This window comes from Macaca nemestrina, chromosome 4 (genome assembly GCF_043159975.1).
Source record: "Macaca nemestrina isolate mMacNem1 chromosome 4, mMacNem.hap1, whole genome shotgun sequence".
Classification (NCBI taxonomy): domain Eukaryota; kingdom Metazoa; phylum Chordata; class Mammalia; order Primates; family Cercopithecidae; genus Macaca; species Macaca nemestrina.
In genome coordinates this window covers 75416319-75432403 of record NC_092128.1, presented here as the reverse complement: position 1 = coordinate 75432403, position 16085 = coordinate 75416319, and the positions used below count along the sequence as shown (strand labels likewise).

The following is a 16085-nucleotide window of genomic DNA, read 5'->3' as shown; positions in this document are numbered from 1 at the left end:
CTGTACTGAAAACTATAAAATACTGATGAGAGAAATTGAAGAAGACACAAATAAATTGATAGATATTCCATGCTTACGGATTGGAAGAATTAATATTGTCAAAATGTCCATACTACTCAAAGTGACCTACAAATTCTAGGTAATCTCTATTAAAAGACCAGTGAAAATTTTTACAGGACTAGAAAAAGCAATCCTAAAATTCCTATGAAACCATAAAAGACCCCAAATAGTTAAAGCAACATTGAGCAAAAAGAACAAAGCTGAAGGCATCACACTACCTGACTTCAAAATATATTACAAACCTTAAGTAATCAGAACAGCATGGTACTGGCATAAAAACATACATACCGACCAATGGAACAGAACTGAGAGCCCAGAAATAAAACTACGCATTTACAGCCAACCGATTTTTTATGCAGGTGGCAAGAACACATTTTAGGGAAAGAACAGTCTTTGCAACAAATGGTGTTGGAAAAACTGGATATCCACATGCAGAAGAATAAATTAGACCTTTATCTTACATCATATCCAAAAAAATTCCCTCAAAATTGATTATAGACTCAATTGTAAAATATGAAACTACTATAAGAAAACCTAACAGGAAAGCTCTGTGACACTGTTCTGGACAAGGATTTTTGGGAAATGACCTCAAAAGCACACTCTGCAAAAGCAAAAACAAACAAATGGAGTTACATCAAACTAAAAAGTTCTCCACAGAAAAAGAAACAATCAACAGAGTAAAGAGACAACGTACAAAATGGGAGAAAATATTTGCAAACTTACATCTGATTAAGGGGTAATATCCAAAATATATAAGGAACTCAATTTAATAGCAAGAAAACAATAACCAGATTTTGAAATGGAAAAAGGATCTGAGTAGACATCTCCTTATAGAAGACATACAGGCCGGCGCGGTGGCTCACACCTGTAATCCCAGCACTTTGGGAGGCCGAGACGGGCGGATCACGAGGTCAGGAGATCGAGACCATCCTGGCGAACATGGTGAAGCCCTGTCTCTACTAAAAATACAAAAAAATTAGCCGGGCGTGGTGGCGGGCGCCTGTAGTTCCAACTGCTCGGGAGGCTGAGGCAGGAGAATGGCGTAAACCCGGGAGGCGGAGCTTGCAGTGAGCTGAGATTGCGCCACTGCACTCCAGCCTGGGTGACAGAGCGAGACTCCGTCTCAAAAAAAAAAAAGGAAAAGAAAAAAAAGAAAACATACAGATGGTCAACGAGTATCTGAAAAAACTGTTCAACATCATTAATCATCAGAGAAATGCAAATTAAAAACCACAATGAACTATCACCTTATACATGTTAGAATGGCTATGATTAGAAGGACAAAAGACAGCAAATACTGGCAAGATTGTGGAGAAAAGGGAACCCTTGCACACAGTTGGTGGCTATGTACATTAGTATAGCCATTATGTCAAACAGTATAAATGTTACTCAAAAAATTAAAAATAGAACTTCCATATGATCCAGCAATCCCACTACAAGACAAACATCCAAAGAAAATAAAATGAACATGTCAGAGAGGTATTTGTACCCCCGTGTTCACTGCAGCATCATTCACAATAGCCAAGATATGAAATCAACTTACGTGTTTATCAAAAGACAAATAGATAAGGAAAATGTGGTTTACACAATGGAATACTACTCAGCCATAATAAAGAAAATCCTGTCATTTGCAACAATATAGATAAACCAGGAGGGCATTTTGTTAAGTGAAATAAGCCAGGTATAGAACAACAAGTACTGTACGAGCTCACTCATGTGGAATCTTGAAAAGTTGATGTCATAAACTAGACAGTAGGAAGGTAAGGTTATCAGGGGCTGGGGCAGTTGAGGAGGGAAAGATGGGAGATGCTGGTAAATGGATACAAAATTTCAGTTATACAGGAAAAGTAAGTTCAAGAGATGTATTGTATAACATGGTGACTATAGGTAATAACAGTATACAGAGGTTTCTGGACTTACAATTGGGTTTCATTCCAATAAACCCACTGTAAAGAAAGAAAAAACAAAACTGTAAAAACACCAGTGTAAATCAGGGACCATTTGTACTGTGTTACTGAAAAATGGTAAGACGGTGGATGTTAAGTGTTCTCACCATAACTATGATAACTATGTGAGGTAATGCATATGCTAATTAGCTATATTTAGTTATTCCCCAAAGCATATATAATTCAATACACCATGCTGTGTATGGTAAACACATACAATTTCATTTGTAAATTTAAAAATAAAAATAAAAAAGAAGAAAAGGTAGCATATAATAAGAGCCAACATGAGTGAGTCACGTAATAAGTAAGGCAGGAAAGTATAATGGGTGGATTATTGTGGGTAAGTGAAATAGGATTTCATAGAGAATAGAAGCTCTGGTGTGAATTTCAAGGATAGGCAGGAATCAATTAAGTGGAAAGGAATGGGGACAATGTCCTAGGGAGATCTCCCGGCATATACAAAGATCTGGAGACTGAATTCACATTTTATGTCTGAGAGACAAGTTTTTCAGAATAGAAGTTTTGATTTGAGAGCAAGAAGAGATAAATTTAGAGATATATACTGAGACCAGATTAGTAGAGAGTTTTAAGTATCGGGTTAAAGAATTTGAACTTTATGCTGTAGACAGTGAGGAGTTATTAAAAGTTACTGGGTAAGAAATTGACAGCTGCAAGACAACATTTAAAACATGTTTGTATAGAAACTATGTAAAAAAAAAAATGGAGTCTAAACCCTTCTCTGAAAAATGAGGGGCCAATGTTAGGTGTGGAAAGTCACTGGGCCTTAGAAGCTGAGTGTGGAGAAAATGGAATTGAGGAAGAAAATACAAGCAAAGGGGGATGGGTGGGTAGGTTCAGGAACAAAACCAAATCCAGGATAAACAATTCAAAGGGAGCAGCCAGAGAAAAGATTTGTGATTGATGGTCTAACAAAGTGTGGAGACTTGGTCCAGGGTGATGAGAAAGCACCAAGTGGCGACAGCACTGGAATGGAAAGAATGCTGCAAATTGGAGACTTTGGAGAAGAATTCAGGGCAGAGCTTAGTTTGCTTGATATGGAGGGTGAAGGAAAGGAAACAAATTAGAGATTAATTGAAAGGTTCACACCTTGTAGGAAGAAAAGTGACTAGTGTAACTGGAAGACATAAAGAAATCTAGAGAAATACCTGCATTGGGGTTAAAAAAATGCATACTTGGTGGATGAGTTTGTGATAAGGGCTTTTCTGATCATAAGAAATGTAGGACCAAAGGTCAGAGAAGACAAAATTCAAAATGAGGACCTGGGAGTCACCCAATGGAGTCATAGAGAAAATGTTGCATCTATAGAAAAAGAGAATGTAGAATGCTAATGGCACAGGAACTCATGTAATATGACAGACATTTTATAATGACAGAGTTAATTTGTTTTTCAGCTACTAAATTTTAATGTAATGAGGTGTCAAGGTGTGACATCTGATGGACTGATTCTTAGAGAGCTAAGTATGGGATACCACATGGAGGAATGGTGAGCATGGGGTACTACAATGAGGACATGAACCTGGCCTTGTAGCCCCCTTCATCTCACACACACACACACACACACACACACACACACACAGATTTATCATTTATGTTCAGAATGGGTGTTTTTCTCCAAGTACTGGGAAACAGCTTGATGGCTGACCTTTTCTGACTAACTACCTCAAGAAGGATGAGCTTCCATTCTTCTATGTTCACATTTAAAAAATCATTTTAGGAAGTATTTATTTCATTTCCATGGTATTTGCTTCTTACTGTGCAGAGATATTAGTTTGGCAGCAAAAGCATTTTTCCTGAACAGAAGCAAATGTCAAGTCTGGCTCAATCAATAGGCATAACCAAAGGGTTAGCTTTGAATTTCATAACACAAGTAAATTTCTAGGATGAGAGAAGAATCAAAATAGTCATGATTATAACAGAACTTGGCAATACTGGAAGAGGTTCTGCTATTATGAGTTCACTTTACAAAGGATGTTGAAAGTTCAGAATAATAAGGACAGAAGGTACAGAAGTGAGTTTTCTCCAATAATATATACACAATAATATATACACGACAATGATTATATTAAAAATTATACAGGAATGACCTTTTACTGCCTTGATACTTATGAACAAGCTTCCATACAATTTGTGCCAACATAAAACTATAAAATTATAGAATTCTTCAAGTCACTGGGTACCAAAGTATAAGCATACCTCCTTAATAACTGGCCTACATCTTTCTGAAATTGAATGAAAAAGAAATATTGTTTTTTGAAAATCCACTTGCTACTGTGGAACGGAAAATGCCCTATAATTGCTTACTCAAGATTCTTGAGGGCAAAGAACAAACACTGGCTGATAGAAACTTCTCAAGAAATGTTTGGGGACAAATAAATGATTATTACAAATGGTGAGCAAAACGCTTCCTTCCTCTCTTGTGACAAAATTTTGATTGGTTCTGTTAAAACCAATTTAAAACAGTTCTTCATGGGTCAGAATATAAATCTATATTTATAGATTCTGAAATCCATTTTGCTACTACATTTTGATACACACACACATATTATAAGATGCTGTTTCATATTTCAATTTCTGTAGAAAGTGTGATTGAATGTTACTGAAGAGGCAGAGGTTGTCAGCTTGCTCAAAGAATTCAACTGGCATTATTCTCAAGAACATATCAGGCATTGTTACATGACGAACCTTGAAAATTAATTCAAACCAGATATCGAAACATAATGCATAAGAATATTTGACAAAGCTAGGAGAATAAACCAAACGAAGGTCTTCCTTCATTAAAGGCTAATGGGGTTACAACTGTTCTGTTAGGCAAATGGCAATAACTTTAAAATGTAAAAAGACCTCTAGAACTTTCCTAGTTAGATTTTCTGTAATACCTACCACCATCTTGAGGATTATATGCTTCTCTCATTTCTTTATATAGTTGGTTTTACTTCTATTCTTGACAGAGTGATCTCTTTATTTCACCATAGCAGTTCGGAATGGTGCCTGGCAGATTCAAGGGTAATGCACATTCTCTCTTTCAGCCAAGAACACAAAGAAGATAGTTTAGAGAAAGAAGAGGTCACCACCTAATGGTGAAACCACCTTTGCAAAAATTATAACAGTGAGAAAATTATGACAGTGAAAGAGATCTGATCTGACCAACTCTCATCTTGCCTTTAACCTCCAAACTGTACTTGGTCATTCCTGGGCTTGGACCAAACTACTTTGGAAGAAGTTTAGTTTATAGTTTAAATGATAATAGCCATTTCCCAAAATTAGACTACCTTTATAAAACTAATGAAAGGCCATCAGGTTAGGAAAATGAGAGGGGCCTGAATTCTGCTAAGATGTAGGCATAGTTAAAGATTACCAGCCATTATTCTGGAGGTCACAAGATTTGCAACTTCCTCAATTCAGTATTGTACAATCTAAGATTGGCCTTTTAAAATGTCTTTTTAGGCTTCTGCATTTCTGATGACCTGATGGCTGTCAGGCCTCTGAGCCCAAGCCAGGCCATCGCATCCCCTGTGACTTGCACGTATACACCCAGATGGCCTGAAGTAACTGAAGAATCACAAAAGAAGTGCAAATGCCCTGCCTTGCCTTAACTGATGACATTCCACCACAAAAGAAGTGAAAATGGCCAGTCCTTGCCTTAAGCAATGATATTATCTTGTGAAATTCCTTTTCCTGGCTCATCCTGGCTCAAAAAGCTCCCCCACTGAGCACCTTGTGACCCCCACTCCTGCCCGCCAGAGAACAACCCCCCTTTGACTGTAATTTTCCTTTACCTACCCAGATCCTATAAAACAGCCCCACGGCCCCACCCTTATCTCCCTTCGCTGACTCTCTTTTCCGACTCAGCCCGCCTGCACCCAGGTGATTAAAAAGCTTTATTGTTCACACAAAGCCTGTTTGGTGGTCTCTTCACAGGGACACACATGACAATAGCCCCACCCAGACCCTTGACTCTTGGGTTCCACCGGTCTGTCCTGGAGCCCCCACCCAGAAAACAGACTCAGAGGTTGAGGACCATTTTCTACACCCTTACGATTGCATCTCCAACCAATCAGAAGCACCCATTCCTCTACCCTCCACCCACTAAACTATCCTTAAAACACCCTAGCCTCCAAATTTTGCAGGAGATTGATTTGAGTAGCAACTCTGTCTCCTACGTGGCATAGCAGGCCTTCATCAGTTAAATTCTTTATTGCAATGCTTTGGTCTCAGTGAACTGGTTTTGTCTGTGCAGCAGGCAGGAAGAGTCCATTGGGCAAGTACATTAACAGTGTCTCTCAAACACTGAAAATAAAATCTAAGTTCTTTCTTCTGTGAAGGAACAGCCAAATCCTTGCTCACAGCTTCACGGTTTTCCTTCATTCTCTTTCCTTCCTAATATTTTTAAAAACTCTATCAAGAGTTTCATATACTAATATGTAAAGGAAATATAGTCATGAGGCTTCTAAAGCCATTAAATATTCCATAAGGTATTAGGTTTAATAATTTGGAGTGAAGGGCCACAAAATACCCTCATTGCTCACTGATATCTACTTAAAGTTGAGAATTTTTTCTTCTCTCCCAGCCCTGCTCTTCTTATGTTGTCCTCAGCCCATCTTCTGGAAGATAGGTAATCTCGTGGGAATATTTGCATTTATGTTCTCTTCATAATACACACCAAAAAACATTTTAAACATAATCCTTCCCTCAAATTTTCCCATTGCAGTTAGTTCCAAATTTCAATGACATATTTATTCACTTCCAAGCTATACAAGTTCTTTCTCTCCTGTGATCCTTTAGCTTACTCTTTTTATCCTGTTATTTCATCTTCCCCTTTCAGTATCTTCAATTCACCTAACCTATTATAATGGCTTAAGAAAGCAAAGCATTTTTGGTACTTCCATATGTATTTCCCTGGTAAAAAAGCAAAGCTGAGTTGCACTTATTTTCTCATTTTATTTACAATTTTCTTGAAGTTATTTTTTTTTTCTGAAAGCCGTATCATCTCCCTTTTTTTCTCTCTGCTGCCATTTGCTTTGCTGATCACATAGTTAACATACAAACCAGAATCAAGTGACACAACATTTGTGTTTCTGGCTAAAATGGAGTAATATAGATCAAATTTACCCAGAAACCTGAACTTTAAAAAAGGTAATGCTGAATAAAACAACTTACAGGCCACTAGAGATCAGGCAATGAGGAACAGTGATATATGAGGGAGGGACACAAGCAAGAGAAGCCCTACAACTGCCCCAGGTTACAGCATTGAGAGAGTTTCCAGGCCATGGTGCAGGCAGGAAACTCAGGTGAAATCCAGCAGACTTTCTAAGTTGTAGAGACAGAGTTCACAGTCCAGTGAGACCAGGCCGTTAGAATTCACAGGACAATACAGCAGACAGAAGAAATCGGCACAAAAGAAGACTCAGAAGGTTAACTTTGAGAATTCAGCTCAGCATTGATCAGTACATTTATGTGAAGAAACTACCTGAGGCCAAGGAAAGAATGACCTGAAAACAATTACAGATAACAGTTCTGGGCATTTACACAGGAATAGGAATAGTTTCTGTTCACGCCAGCCAGACTGGAAAATCTTAAGATTTATGGGGCAATGTGTAGAACACATGTAAGAGATTTACTTCAGTAGCAGGAATTAGCCCTAAGCTGAGCACTGCTCCTGTCCCAACTAAAAAATCTTAAAAGCAAGACCTTAAAAGATAAAATTTGGTCAAAGTTAATTTACTATATCTCAGAACAAATCATAAGAAATTCATAGAAATTCAAGTATCTGAACCCTAAAAAAAAAAATTCACAATGTCTCATATAAATAAAAAAATTACCAAACATGCAGGAGGACTTCAGCAAAAAAACAGAATAGGAGGCTGAGAACTCTCACTCCACCCATAGAGCATCAAATAAACATATACATGAATCGATATCCCCTGAGAAAAATACAGAAACTAGTGGAGAGACTTCTGTATACTGGATGGCTGAGAAAATTCCCACTTCAGCACAGGTAAGAAAAGCTGAGACATATTCTCACTCTCACCATAAACCCTACCCTCAGCCCAGCACTATACAATTGCGGAGAACCTCCATCTCTTAGTTTCTCCCTAACGAGTAAAGAGTTTGTACCACACATACAGTACCCCAACTCTTAAAACCACTAGCAGAGGAAATGACTCTTAACCTGCCTATCTTTGGAAGCTGATGGGGCCCAGCATTTATTAGACCCCTGGAATGGCAGAGAACAGAGGCAGCTTTAAACAGGCACTCAAGCGTTTCCCATGCTTCTCCCCACTGGCTTAGCACAGAGTGAGCAGGCAACAAAGCCCAGCTCCCAGCTTTTCCCTAGAAGGGGTCAAATTGCACATCAAAAGCCCTGACTTTTCCAGCTGCTGCCCAAGGGTCTGGCTTCTAACTAGCCTGTATCTGGAAGTCAACAGGGCAGGCAATTACTAGTCCCCAGGGAGTTTAAATGGGTATGTAGACACTTCTTCCCACAGCTCCTTCCTCTAGTTCACTCTGGCAAAGAAATCAAACCTCTAGCTTCTCCCTGGAAGGAGCTGGACTACACAACAAATGACCTGATTTTTTTTCATCTGCTGCTTGGGAGTCTGGTTACTAACTCACCTAACTGGGGAGCTGATAGGGCCCAGTATTCACTGGTCACTTGGAGTCTCCAGAGAACAAAGCAGTGGTTTTGAATGGCCTTGCAGGCTCTTCCTATGACTCCTCCTGCCAGCTCATTTTACCAAAATGCACAGCTCTCAGATTCTCCCTGGAAGGGGTCACACTATACATCTAGTACCTTGACTATTCCAGCTGCTACCCATGGATCTGGCTTCTGACTTGCCTGTTTCTTGGAGCTAACAGGGCAGGCAGTCACTAGTCACTGGAAGTTGAAGTGAATGTGAGGATACTTCCCATGGCTCCTCCCCACAAATCATTCCAGAAATAAAACCAAGCCTATAGTTTCTCCTTAGGAGAACTTAAACTACCCATCTAGACCCTCAACTTTTCTAGTCGCTACCAGAGGGACTGGCCTCTAACTTGTCTGCTCTGAGAGCTGAAGGGCCTACCATTTACTAGACCCCTAGAGATAACAGAGAGTAAAGCAATGATTTAAAACAGCCTGCAGTCTGATTGAGCATACAGGCATTTACCACAGTTCCTCTTCCTGCCTCAGTGCAGAGCAAGTGGGTGATAAACTCCAGTTCCCAGCTTCTTCCTAAGGAGAGATGCATTAAGGACAGCTGGAGATGCATAAGGAGAGCTGGAATAAATTGATGCATTAGAACATCTACCTAATACATCAATTATTCCAACTGCTACTCAAGAGACTGGCTCTAATCTTGCCAATCTTAGAACTCTCTTAGGGTTTAGCATACTCTTGTACCCTGGGCCCACTAAGGAAACAGACTGCAGTTTGGAAGCACAAAGGATTAGGAAGCATCCAGAATCTCTAGCTAGCCTAATGGATGAAGATGGTCTCTTATATGAGACCAGTCAGTGAAGACTAAGAGAGGTGGCTGTTTTATAAAATGTGCAGAAACTAACACAAAGAATCAAAGAAAATGAAAATATGTTCCAAATATAAGAACAAGATAAATCTTCAGAAACCTACCTTAATGAAATGGAGACATGTGATTTACCCAACAGAGAATTCAAAATGTTGATCGTGACGATGTTCACAATAGTTAGGAGAGAAATGCATGAACACTGTGAGAATCTTTACAAAGAGATAGAAAATATTTAAAAATACCAAATAGAAATAATAGACCTGAAGAATACAATAACTCAACTGAAAAATTCAATATGAGGTTTCAACAGCAAACTTGATTAAGCAGAAGAAAGGAGAAGTAAAGTCAAAGACAGCTCACTGGAAATCCTCTAGTCAGAGGAGCAAAAAGGAAAAAAAAGAATAAAAAAGAGTGAAGATATATTAAGAGAATTACAGGGTAACTTCAAGTGGACCGATATATGCATTATGAAACTCACAGAAGGAGAACCAGAAAACTTATTCAAAGAAATAATGGGCCGGGCGTGGTGGCTCAAGCCTGTAATCCCAGCACTTTGGGAGGCTGAGACGGGCGGATCACGAGGTCAGGAGATGGAGACCATCCTGGCTAACACGGTGAAACCCCGTCTCTACTAAAAAATACAAAAAACTAGTCGGGCGACGTGGCGGGCGCCTGTAGTCCCAGCTACTCCGGAGGCTGAGGCAGGAGAATGGCGTAAACCTGGGAGGCGGAGCTTGCAGTGAGCTGAGAACCGGCCACTGCACTCCAGTTTGGGCGACAAAGCAAGACTCCGTCTCAAAAAAAAAAAAAAAAAAAAAAAGAAATAATGGCTGAAAAATTCCCAAACCTGGGGAAGGAAATAAGACATCCAGATTCAGGAAGCCCGAAGAACACCAAGAACACTATATAAGAAAATCCCAAAGATGCCCAAACCAAGAACGTATTATAAATAAATTGTCAAAAGTTAAAAGCAAAGAGAAGATTTTGAAAACAAGAAAATGGCTACTTGTTATCTACCTGAGAACCCTCATAAGACTATGAGCTGAATTTTCAGTAGAAATCATGCAGGCCAGAAGGGAGTGTGTGATATATTCAAAGTGCTGAAAGAGAAAAAAAACAACAACAACAACTGCCAATCAAGAATACAATACCAGGCAAACCTGTCCTTCAAAAATGAAGGGGATAATAAAGCCTTTCTCAGACAAACAAAAGCTAAGAGAGGTTACCATCACTAGTTCTGACATATAAAAAATGCTAAAGAGGCTGGGCACGGTGGCTCATGCCTTTAATCCCAGCACTTTGGGAGGCCGAGGTGGGCGCATCACGAGGTCAGGAGATCGAGACCATCCTGGCTAACACAGTGAAACCCTGTCTCTACTAAAAAAATGCAAAAAATTAGCCAGGTGTGGTGGCAGACGCCTGTAGTCCCAGCTACTTGGGAGGCTGAGGCAGGAGAATGGCGTGAACCTGTGAGGCGGAGCTTGCAGTGAGCCGAGATCGCACCACTGCACTCCAGCCTGGGCGACTTAGCGAGACTCCATCTCAAAAAAAAAAAACCGCTAAAGAAAATTCTTCAACTTGAAACGAAAGGATTCTAAACAGCAACACAAAAACAAAAGAAAGTATAAAATCTGTTGTTAAAGGTAAATATATAGACAAAACAGAAGTCTGTATTGCTATAAAGGTGGTGGGTAAACAGCTTTTGGTTCAAATATAAAAGTGAAAAGATGAATGAAAAATGACTATAACTAAATTATGTAAATGGACACACATTCTAAACAGATATGAACTACAACACCAATAGCACATAATGTGGGGGGAAATGAGATAAAAATGTAGAGTTTTTATATGCAAGAGAAAATGCTATCAGCTTACTATAACAAATTTTATGTAAGTCCCATAATAACCACAAAGAAAATACCTATAGAAGCTACATAGAAGAAAAAGAGAAAGGAGGCTGGGTGCCGTGGTTCACATCTGTAATCCCAGCACTTTGGGAGGCCAAGGTGGGTGAGGTCAGGAGTTTCAGACTAGCCTGGCCAACAAGGTGAAACTGCATCACTACTAAAAATACAAAAATTAGCCAGGTATGGTGGCACATGCCTATAGTCCCAGCTACTTGGGAGGCTGAGGCAGGAGAATTGCTTGAACCTGGGAGGTGGAGGTTGCAGTGAGCCAAGATCACACCACTGCACTCCAGCCTGGGGGATAGAGCAAGACTCTGTCTCAAAAAATAAAAAGAAAAAGAGAAAGGAAACAAAGCTTCTATTTAACATAATATTGGAAGTCTTAGCCAGATAAATTAGACAGAAAAAGAAATACAAGTCATCCAAATAAGAAAGAAGTAAAATGTTTTTTTTTTTTTGTAATGACATGAGCTTGTATGTAGAAAACTTTATGGACTCTACAAAAATTAATGCAAAAATTAATAATGTTTCTCTACACCAACAATGAACTATCTGAAAAAGAAATCAAGAAAGCATTTCCACTCATAATAGCATCAGAAAGAATAAAATACTTAGATTTAACCAAGAATGTGAAAGATCTCTACATAAAAGAACTATAAAGCATTTATGAAAAAATTGAAGACACAGATAAATGAAAAGATATTGTATGTTCATGAATTTAAAAAAATATATTATTAAAATGTCCATGCTTCCTAGAGCAGTCTACAGATTCAATGCAATTTTTTACCAAAATTCAAATACTTTTCACAGAAATAGAAAAAAATCTTAAAATTCATATGGAACCCCAAAAGACCTTAAATAACCAAAGCAATCTTGAGAAAGGTATTCTCAAGAGGTATCACACTTCTTGATTTCAAATTATACTACAAAGCTATATTAATCAAAACAGTATGGAACTGTAACTAAAACAGGCATATAGGTCAGTGAGACAGAATGAAGATTCCAGAAATTAACCCACACATCCACAGTCAACTAATTTTCCACAACAGTGACAAGAATACAAAATGGAGAAATGATAGTCTCTTCAATTCACAGTGTTGGGAATACTAAATATCCATATTTGAAAGAATGAAATTGGATCTTTATTTTACATCACACACACACACACACACACACACACACACACACACACACACAACTCAAAATGGATAAAAGATATAAATGTAAGACCTGCAACTATACAACTCCTAAAAGAAAACGTAAGAAATGAGATTTTTGACATTGACCTTGGCAATGATTTTTTAGATATGACACTAAAGGCACAGGCAACAAAGGCAAAAGTAGACAAGCAGACTACAGCAAGCTAAAAAGCTTCTGCACAATAAGAAAACAACCACTACAATGATAAGGCAATGTACAGAATGGGAGATAATATTTTATTCCATATTACTGATAAGGGGTTAATACCCAAAATATATAAAGAACTGAAACAACTCAATAGCAAAATTACAAATTACCTGATATAAAAATGGACAGAGGCCCTAAATAAGACATAAGATGACCAATATGTATATGAAACAGTGTTCAACATCACTAATTATCAGAGAAATGCAAATCAAAACTATAATGAGATATAATCATGATCCCTATTACTAAAAAGAAAAAATAAGAAGTATTGGCAAGGATATTGAGAAAACAACCTAGTACACTGTTGATAAGATTGTAAATTGGTATTGCCATTATGGAAAATAATATGGAAGTTCCTCAAAAAACTAAAACTAGAGCTACATATTATCTAACAGTCCCTCCTCTGGATATATATATATATACCTAAAGGAAATAAAATTAGTATCTCAAAGAGGTATCTGTCTCTGGCCTGGGAGGTTGCAGTGAGCCAAGATCATACCACTGCACTCCAGCCTAGGTGACAGAGTGAGACTCTGTCTCAAAATAAAACAAAACAAAAAACCTCCTCCACAATAATATTCCAAACCCAAATAATTTCACAGGTGAATTGTATTCTACCAAATATTAAAATAATCACTTAAAAATCAAAATTATGTTAACAAAAGCATGATCCATAAAAGAACAAATTTGTAAACTGTAATTAGTCAAAATTAAAATGGTTTGCTGGTTTGCTTTCTTAAAGACACTGTTAAGAAAATGAAAATGACAGGTCACAGACTGAGAGAAAATATTAACAAATTATAAACCCCATAAAGCATTTTATCCAGAACACAGGAAGAACTTTCAAAATCAATAATGAGAAAATAACCCAACTCAAAAACAATATATAAGACTAACAGATTTAAGCAGACATTTCATCAGAGAGGATACTCATATGGCAAATAAGCAACTAAAGAGATACTCAACATTATTAGTCATTAGGAAAATGCAAATTAAAACCACAATGAAATACCACTATACTCCTTTAATAATAGTTAACAAATTAATAATTTCTTTTAAAAAGCGCAAACTAAGTGTTGTCAAGAATGTGGAAAAATTGAGGCTCTCATAAACTGCTGGTGGGAATGTATAATGGTAAAACCACTTTGAAAACAGTTTGACAATTTCTTAAAAAGTTAAATGTATATCTACTATATGATTCAACCATAAATACCTCTACTGGGAAGTATTTACCCAAAAGAAATGAAAGCGTATGTGCATTAAAATATTTGTACATGAATGTTTATAGCAGTTCTATTTGTAATGGGCAAAAATTGTAAACAACCCAATGTATGTAAAAAATGACTGGATAAACAAACTGTGGTATATCCATACAATGAAATAAAAAGGATTGAGCTGTTTATATACACTTAACCTGAATGAATCTCAAAATAATCCTTCTGAATGAAGGAAGTCAGTCAAAGGAGTACCTCCTGGATGATTTCATTTATATGACAATCTAGGAAATGCAAACTAAGGTATAGTGACAGAAAGCAGATCAGATGTTTGGGGGATAGAGAAGAACAGGAAGAAGCAAGAGTTTAGATTACAAAGGGGCATGAGGAAACTCTTGGGGATGACTAACGTGTTCACTATCTTGATTGCGGTGATAATTTCATGGATGTGTATACATGTCAAAACCATCAATTTGAATAGTTTAAATATGTGTAGTTTATTTAAAGTCAGTTATACTTCAGTAAAGGCGTTAAATTAAGTGACAGAGCAAGCTATGGACTATGGTCATTCCCATGCCACAACTCAAGAAGGTGAAATAAAACTCTCTAGAAAAATCTAGAAATTTTTATTAAGGCAATATTTGAAATTGTAACATGGCTAAAATAATGCCATCTCTCAAATATTCTCTGAAAATGCCTTCAAACTCTCTAAGATAAGCCACTCACTCACAGGCAGATGGCATTTAACCTAACATGCAAATACTCCTTCAACATCCTTTTATACCTACAATAGGCATTGAAATTGATAGAACCTCAGAGATAAATGCCCAGGAATCTCAGGAATTCAAAATGAATAATAAATAAATAAATGCCTAGTTTGGGATACATCGGTTTGTATTTAGAAAGTGAACAGAAAGTCTCCTGTCTTCTCTCTCCGACGCACTGGGTTCACTCTGAAGTATAATGCAGCAGGCCAGGTGGGGCCACAGATACGCTATCTCCCTAGAGTAAGTCACCAGTTTTAATCTGCATAGTCAACAGTGAGTTTTTGCTTGGAAAACAGATATAAATGGGAAAATTCCAAACTATTCCACATCAGCAAGTGCAATTTAACACTGCTGCAATCTGTCTAAAAATCTGTTAATTTAAGTGCATGGGGTAGTCTCTGCCAGTTCTCTCCCCCGCCTTTTTTTTTTTTTTTTTTTAACACAATGTAATTCTGAAGAACTACATTCTGAAGTTCCCCTGAACTATAACTTACTGTATATTCTCTGCTTTATTTAAGCCATATCTCTTGGTTATTTAAACAATACAAATTGAAATATAACATAAATGAACTATACAACTAAATAGCCAAGAATTTAGTAAGGTTAAAAAAGAAATAGTGCATCGGTTACCTGAATGTTAGGATATTTCCTTGGCTTAGTATTGTCATGAATCAGCTAAGAATTTTTGTATATACAAAGGATCACAGGCAGATGGCATTTAACCTAACATGCAAATAGTCCTTCAACCTCTTTTTATACCTACAGTAGGCATTGAAACTGATAACGCCTCAGAGATATATGCCCAGGAATCTCAGGAATTCAAAATGAATAATAAGTAAATAAATGCCTGGTTTGGGATATGTCAGTTTATATTCAGAAAGAAAAGATAATGGTTCCATAAAATGTGGTTATGAAACTTGCTATTCACTTAGAGATATCCAGTGCTCTGTCAGTAAGTGCTTAATAAATTGCTTATAGGAAAGGAGGCAATTTCTGTGGTGTAAATACTTCCACCATGGTTGATTTCTAGCTGATTTAACTGAATGCGAAGCTCAGAAGAGAAATGCACAATCAGCTCTCCTGAGCTTGATGACCAGCTGATACAAGCACCCCACTAGAAATATCTCATGTGTGACTACGGCTAACTCCAATCCTACAATGGAAATAAACTGAGTTTCTAGGATATGTTTGTGTGTTTTATTCAACTCCAAGTCTTCATCTCTGAAGTTTTCTTTTAACTTGTGATAATAAATTTCCATCT

General features: G+C 37.6%; 1 protein-coding gene and 1 long non-coding RNA gene across 7 annotated transcripts in view; one reads left to right on the top strand and one right to left on the bottom strand.

Annotated features, from left to right (window-relative positions):
* LOC105475542 (dynein cytoplasmic 1 intermediate chain 1) overlaps positions 1–16085 on the bottom strand; it is a 319181-nt gene that overhangs the window by 246149 nt on the left and 56947 nt on the right. The window lies entirely within an intron of this gene.
* LOC139362800 (uncharacterized) lies at positions 1829–16007 on the top strand. Its single transcript, XR_011622161.1, has 2 exons — positions 1829–1907; positions 15803–16007. It is a non-coding gene; the product is annotated as an uncharacterized lncRNA (long non-coding RNA).